The sequence below is a fragment of the Rhineura floridana genome, chromosome 12 (assembly GCF_030035675.1).
Source record: "Rhineura floridana isolate rRhiFlo1 chromosome 12, rRhiFlo1.hap2, whole genome shotgun sequence".
Lineage (NCBI taxonomy): Eukaryota > Metazoa > Chordata > Lepidosauria > Squamata > Rhineuridae > Rhineura > Rhineura floridana.
The window spans coordinates 20,550,002-20,557,925 of NC_084491.1; the positions used below are offsets into that span (position 1 = coordinate 20,550,002).

At 42.9% G+C, this 7,924-nt stretch overlaps 1 pseudogene; it reads left to right on the forward strand.

The window, feature by feature from the left end:
- The first annotated feature begins 1,885 nt into the window (after positions 1–1,885).
- Positions 1,886–2,093, forward strand: LOC133368864 (U2 spliceosomal RNA; annotated as a pseudogene).
- The last annotated feature ends 5,831 nt before the right edge of the window (positions 2,094–7,924 follow it).

Sequence of the window (7,924 nt, forward strand, 5' to 3'; positions counted from 1 at the left end):
GCATCAGCCTTGCTCCCAATGTCCCAGGATGCATGAGCTCTTCCTCAGACTTTTGCACATTTAGCACAAAGGGTTGTATCCAATGCTGGTCCTACTCAGAAGAGACCCACTGAAATAAATGGACATCAGCAACTTAAGTCTATTGTTTCCAATGGGTTTACTCTCAGTAGCAGAAGCATTGGATGCAACCTAAAGTTTGAAGGGATCTAAGGCTGCAATCCAGTACATGCTTACCTGGGAGTAAGTCCCATTGAACCCAATGGAGCTTACTTCTGAGTAGGTATGTATTGGATTGCAGCCTAAGTGCATTTTGTTGAAGGCACTTAGGAAGCTTCCCATCAGTTGGGAACCATGATCATTAAATGTGCCTAGAAACCCTCTTCTCTTCCCCTTTGAAAAAATAATTTTTATTATTAAGTAATGATCACTACATAAAAATGAGCATTTAAAACAATCACAACCACAGAACCGAGAAGTATAAGTCATTGCCTAGACTCGCTTACACAACAATGCCTAGCAATTGTCTCAAGTTCCGTATTAATATTTCCTTTTCTTCCCCAACCTGAGCTTTCTTGGTAGCACCTCTGTACATAGGAAGCTGCCTGTGAGCCAGACCATTGCTCCATCTAGCTCAGTATTGTCGACCCTGGCTGGCAGCAGCTCTCCAAGGTTTCAGACAGGAGTCTCTCACAGCCTGAAAGCCTGGAGATGCCACGGATTGAACCTGGGACCTTCTGCATGCAAGCAGATGCTCTACTACTGGCCTATGGCCTTTCCCAATTTCACGCCTGTAATACAGATAGGCAGCTACTCTTCAAGATTGGTGAGCAAGACTATCCATAATTTAGTTTTTCTTCCACAGCTGAAGAAAATGTTTAGAAAGAACATAAGAACAGCCCTGTTGGATCGGGCAAAAGGCCCATCTAATCCAGCACCACATTGTCTCAGGGGGAACTGGAAAGCCTACGGGAAGCTATCCAACAGGGCACGAGTACAACAACACTTTCCCCACCTGCAATTCCCAGCAACTGGCATTCAGAGCCACGCTGCCTCTGAAAGTTGTCGATAGTCCTTTTAGTTTGCGTCGGTTATGAAGTTATGTCACATAGCGTAGAAATGTAAATTATCCATCACTTCCTTTGCTGAGCGGATCCTGTGCGCCAATTTCTCAACAATTGCTACTTACCATAATTCCTGACATCCGTGAGTCAGAGTTAAGCTGTCAGCCCATTTTCACTAAGACCTGTCAAACCATCAGTATCATAGCGCTTATTAAGTCTTTGGATTTAGCTGTCTCATTCTGTTCAGCCTATACTGTTAATCAAGCAAAGATTGCTGAAAACTGTCATGTTTGTTAGGTTAGGTTATTACACCAATTTTGTGAAACACTGTTTTCCAAAAATTTGCCAGTGGTTCACAAGCCCACCAAGTGCATATATTATGACTCTTTGATTACACCCTCTCAGCACACTACATTATTAGTATGCATTTTTGTGTCTGGTTTACCAGTGTTATATACTATCTTTTTGGACATTTGCTCTAAGGCCCCATGTGCACTATGTATTTAAAGCGGTATCATACCACTTTAAGCAGTCAGGGCTTCCCCCAAAGAATCCTGGGAACTGTCACTTGTTAAGGGTGTAAAGTTGTGAGGACACACACCCCCATTCCCCTCACAGAGCTGCAATTTTCAGAGTTCCCTGGGAAGGGGGATCGAAAGCACTCTGAGAATTACAACTCTGAAGGGAATAGGGGTCTAGTAGGCCTTAATGTGTAGAGGGGGAAAGTTTTTTTTTTTTTAAGTTGTTGCTGTTAGACAGTTGGGAGTCAGAACCCATTTGCTAATCTACTACAAAGCAACTAGAGATCTGCCAGTAGATCCTGTCCTACTTCTCAGCCTTTTGGCTAACATCCGTGAAACATTCTCTGTTATTGTTAATCAGTTCTTATCAGTCCAATATCTGATATTTCTTCTATTTAAGGCCTATTTATTAAATGGATTTTTTGGAACTGGGAGATGGATTAGGGTCTTATTCCATCCACTCCATGCATCAACCTGGTATTACAATGTCTTGAGAGTCAGTGTGATGTCATGGTTTGGGTGTTGGACTCAGACCTGGGAGACCAGGGCTTGAATCCCCACTCAGCCATGAAGCTCTTTGGGTGACCTTGGGCCAGTCACATTCTGTTAGCCTAACCTACCTCACAGGGTTGTTGTGAGGAAGAAATGGGGAGATGGGAGAAATGAGGAACCATGTACATGGACCACTTCAACATTGCTGAGGGTCTTGGCAGACCACTTAATGATATTTCTGCCGGTTGTAGCAATTGTAATGCACTGTGCTAGGTGCTGTATGATTTTTAATTGTATTTCATTGCTTCTTTTATATTGTAAGCTATTGTATTACAATTTGCATTCCATATTCCATAACGCAATCAAAGACAGTAAAAAAATAAAAACAGCAATAAAAACACAATTAAAAATCAATATGAACGTTTAGCGTGGACATGCCATGGACTACCTGAATGCAGCTCATGGACCACCATTTGGGAACGTTTGTTCTACAGTTAAATGCATAAATAAAGGTTTGCAATTGTGACAGTGGGATAACAGCATTTCATCAGCCGGGCTGGGTCCCTCCCTTACAGATGCTACTGGCACCAACAGCCTTGTGAGGAAGAACAACTGGACCATCTATCCTCTGCTGCCCCCCCCCCCAGTAATGCCAGCAACTTCCAATTGCATTACAGCCACTCCCAGGAAGTTTGTGATGCCTTGCTACTTCTTGGAGGTCCACTGTAGCCAGTTTTGAACTATGAGCAGCCTGTGGCAGCTGCTCCATTTGATCTGAGGTGTGGGAGGAGACTTCCCGGAGGGACTGACCAGACACCAGCAGACATCTGCTAAGCCTCATGACAAGGTCCCATCCCGTAAATACAATATTCAGCTGCATTGCAGCCACTTTTGAGAAAGTGCTCCAGTCGTTGTGAGCTAATCAGATGCATAAGCAAATGCATAACTGGGCTGCTGCTGGGAGGAAGGGATATAAATCAAATAATAAATAAATAAAATAAATAAATAAATAACAGCAAGGGCCCGGGTTTGCATTTTTCCTCCTTGCTGCCCAGTCCCCTTTCCTTTTATGTCATCTCTTTCAGATCATAAGCCTGTGGGCAGGAACTGTTTTAGCACTGATCCTTTTAAGCCACTTTTGGACTGAAAAGTGGGGTAGAAATTAATTAATTAATTAATTGTGGGTCTGTGCATTGCGCCTGGCAGTCAGCCATTTACACTGTGCAGCCCTAAGTAGGCATGACTGGGTTCAGAATGGGTGGTCTGGTGGTTAAGGCATTAGCTGGGATCAAAGGGACAGCAACAAACTGGATCAACGCAAATCCATTGTTTCATCTTGGAATTTTGTTTTTAAGATGAAAGACCATATCCCAGTGAGAGGCCCAAAAGTCTTTGAAGCCGTTAAGAAGGCTGATGGAAATGGAGGCTGCAATCCTATACACACTTACATGGGAGTAATCCCCACTGATCTCAACAGTACTTACTTTTGAGTAGACATCTACAGGATTAAGCTGTAAATTTCCAAACATTTTCAACAAGGAGGTTCCTTCTTATCTAGACGAACTATGGAAAAGAAAACAAGCAGAGGGTTGAGCTTCTACTGTTATCTGCACAGGTGAACCAGGTATGGGTAGAAGGGAGTCACTGTAATACTCTCCACCATCCTAGAGGTGATCTTCTTAAGCTCTATTGCTATTGATTTCTTACTTCTGAGAATTGTGGAGAGTTTGGAGTCTTTGCAATGCTGTTTTAATAGAGGCAATATATCATAAAAGCAGTTCTTTGCAATGAGTCTAGACTCATGGAATTAGAAGTGACCCAGGATTTGTGATGTAACAAGCAGCTACCACCAAAGGATGGCCGTCTAACATTTGCTTAAATATCTCCAGCAGAGGAGAAACCAATACTCCCAAGGCACTCAGTTCCATGGTCAAATAGCTCTTACCAGTAGGAAGGGTCTCCAGCAGGGTTGCCAGGTTCATGTTCTGAGACTGATTCTGTATCTTTAGAAGAAGAGAAAGTCAGCCAAGTGCAGGTGTTCTTGCAACACTGTAATAAACCACAAGGTGGAATTCTCTCTTCCCCCTGCACAACTTTTAAAGATACAGAAGACCTCTTGGAGGCCAGGCCTAGCAACCAAGAGATCTTCTGTATCTTTAAAAGTTGTGCAGGGGGAAGGGAGAATTCCACCTTGTGGTTTTTCCCATTACAGGGTTGCAAGAACACCTGCACTTGGCTGACTTTCTCTTCTCCTAAAGATACAGGATCAGCCTCAGGACATGAACCTGGCAACCCTAGTTTCCAGATATTTACTAGAAACCTGCAACCATACAATTTCCACCTCTCAGTTCTCATCTTGATAGTCCTCTGCTTAAAAACCTCTAATAACAGAGAGCCCACCACCTTCCAAAGCAATCAGACAGCTCATATGAGGAAGTTCTTCCTAATGTTTAGTCTAAGCCTAGGGTGGTGTGAATCTATGGCCTTCTAGAAGTTGTTGGACTCCAACTCCCATCAGCCCAGCCAGAATGGTCAATGGTCATAGATGATGGTAGCTGCAGTCCAGCAACATCTGGAAGGTCACATATTCCAGACTCCTGTTCTAAACTCTTTTTCTTGTAATTTCCACTGGCTGGTTCAGTCTAGCTCTCTAGAGCAGCAGAGAAAGCATGTGTTCCATCTCCTGTGCAAGAACCCTTAAAATATTTGAAGACCACTATTTGTCAAGAACTGCCACCAGTTCACATCAGGTCTCATTTCTCAAGTCCAGCGCAATTGATCCCACCCAGGCACAACTCATACCTCCCTTACCAGAGCTGAGTAAACCAATAACAACCTTGCAAGGTAGATAGACTGCCACCACCACCCCTTAAACCTGGTCACCCACTCTGGGCCAAGGGGAAACCCAAAGTACCAAAAATAGACATACCAAGGTTTCTAAAGGACAAGAGCCAAGGATGTGCTCCCTGTGTTGGAACCTTCAGGCAAAATACCCAAATACATGGTAGTCTGTGGCTAATTAGCCAAGGTGCTGGATTCAGAGCCAATCTCCCCCTGAAATGAGCACTCAGTGGTAAATAAGAGGTAACTTCATTAGAATAAAATATATAAGTGCAAAACATATAGCAGCAAAATAGTTCCTTAAATCAAACATCTCCAAGGGTTAGGTAAAATACAGAGAGAGTTCAAATCACAAATAAAAATAACAAAGCTGTCTAGCCTAATCTACACCCATGATAGAGATAAACTAGCAGAATAACATCATGATTCCACATTTCCCCAGAGACGTATAGCCTGGATAGGCAAATAGAACCTCAACATCAGGTAGCACCAAGAAACACAGGGAAACAAAGACCTATGCTCTTGGTCCTATTCTTACGGAGAAAAGCCCAGCAACAGCCAGGAATTGATTAGCCAATCAGGAGGCTTTCTGATGATAAAATCTTCTGGAGCTCTTACATCCAACGTTCCTATGTGTCTCCAGCCTTCCCAGGCCTATAGCCTTGAAGTACCAGTCTCAGGCTGATAAGCAGGTGTTCTTACTTACTGCTTAATTAACTGAGTTCAGTTGTGAGAACTGACTATCTCATGGCCTCTCAGAGGCCCTAATTCAGGCAAGATGTCCCCCCCCCCCCAATTCCTTGCCACAGAACCATTCTAGAAACCAGGCATTCTTGACACTATTATGTATCCTCTTAATTTTCTCTTAAACATGCCCAACTCTTTCAATCATTCTTCAGATCCCTCAATTATTTATTTATTTATTTATTTAAGTCATTTGTATACCGCTTTATATTATTTGGGTAACAAATCTCAAAGTGGTTTACAACCTAGATTAAAACATTGAACAAAACATCATAAAATATTAAAAGAAAGCATTACAAATTCAGGCCAAATATAAAAGACATATTCAAAACAGCATAATTAACAGAAATATAAAACTATTCTCTTAAACACAAATATTGTTGTTGCTGTTGTTATGTGCCTTCAAGTCAACTACAACTTATGTCAACCCTATGAATCAGTGACCTCCAACAGCATCTGTCATTGGACAACCCTGTTCAGATCTTGCAAGTTCAGGTCTGTGGCTTTATGGAATTGATCCACCTCTTGTTTGGCCTTCCTCTTTTCTACTCCCTTCTGTTTTTCCCAGCATTATTGTCTTTTCTAGTGAATCATATCTTCTCATTATGTGTCCAAAGTATGATAACCTCAGTTTCATCATTTTAGCTTTTAGTGATTTTGTTGTTGTTATGTGCCTCCAAGTCGATTGCGACTTATGGCAACCCTATGAATCAGTGACCTCGAAGAGCATCTGTCATGAACCACCCTGTTCAGATCTTGTAAGTTCAGGTCTGTGGCTTCCTTTATGGAATCAATCCATCTGTTTCTAGTGATAGTTCTAGTTTAATTTGTTCTAACACCCAATTATTTGTCTTTTTCACAGTCCATGGTATCCACAAAGTTAATTGTGAGCTTAAGAATAACTCATAAACATTTTGACTTAAGAATCAAATACAAAATACAAACTCCCCAAACAGCATCATTAGTTAATTATCTTCCTGGTCTTCCTTCTGTAGACATGCTCCAGATTGTCTTTTTTTTGGGGGGGGGGAGGCAGTATTCTTAAAGGAGGCAACAACTGCAACCTCCCCTTCTGCTAAATCAGGGGTGGGAAAACCTTTTCAGACTGAGAGCCACATTCCCTTCTGGACAACCTCCCAGGGGCCACCCACATGTCACTGGTGAGCAGAGCCGGAGACAAAAGTGAACAGGGCAACAAATGTAAATGTTATCTTTGTACAGTAAGGCAAGTTTCTACACATGCACACCCCTCTCCCATTCAGATGAAGAAAAGGCATTATCAGAGCCTGAGGACACATTCCAGCCAGGCAAAACCACTCAAGGAGCATATGAATTAGGGCTGGGGAGGGTTCCAGCCTGGGGAGAGGGAGTGTGGCTGAGAAGGGGTGTGTGGCCAGGGAATGTCCTGAGGGCCAGACAGAGACACCAGGAAGGCCACATTTGGCCTCCAGGCCTAAGGTTCCCCAGCCCTATGCTAAATGCTCAATAAATATTTGTATTGCTCAGAAGACACATGTGTCTTTGGACCAGCTCACAGTTGAAAGTTCTGATTAATTTTCTCCTATGCTTTCATGAAAATGGATACAGAACTGGGCAGAAGAGATGTTAGAATGACCCTCCCAGCAAAACAATGACTAAGGCTCCCCCCCCCCATGCAATTGCATAACTGACTGCTACAGGGAGAAAAGGAAGCAAGGCTTATCCCTTGCTCTTCCTGTCATCATGCAACCTCCTCAAGACCGGAGATGGGGGTACCTGTCACCCTCCAGATCCTGTTGGACTCCAGTTCCCGTCAGACCCTGCCAGCATGGCAAATGGTCAGGAATGATGAGAAATGGAGTCTACAGACGGAACAGCCACAGGTTCCCCATCCCTGCTCAGGACAAATCCCCTTGAAATAAACCAGAAGCAGAGCTATTCCAGTGAGATTTGGATGAGGCTGCAGGGCTCTGTTTAGTCGCCTTTCTTTCCTTTTGAGGGTTGTGAATTAATCTGACCAGCAGAGAACGGTTCTATAGAAATGAAAGGATTTATTATTATTTGCATGACACCAGAGAATCCACTGGTTTGCTAATACAGAAGTGACAGAAGTTGGAGGGGGGGATATATGGATTGTATCCAATGCTAGTCCCACTCAGAGGAGACCCAATGAAATTAACAAAACAAGTCTCACTTGATCCATTCACTTCAATGGGTCTACTCTATGCAGAAGTTAGTTAAATATGATCCTATGTTGTTATGATCAGGTGAAGAATCTTTGGAAGC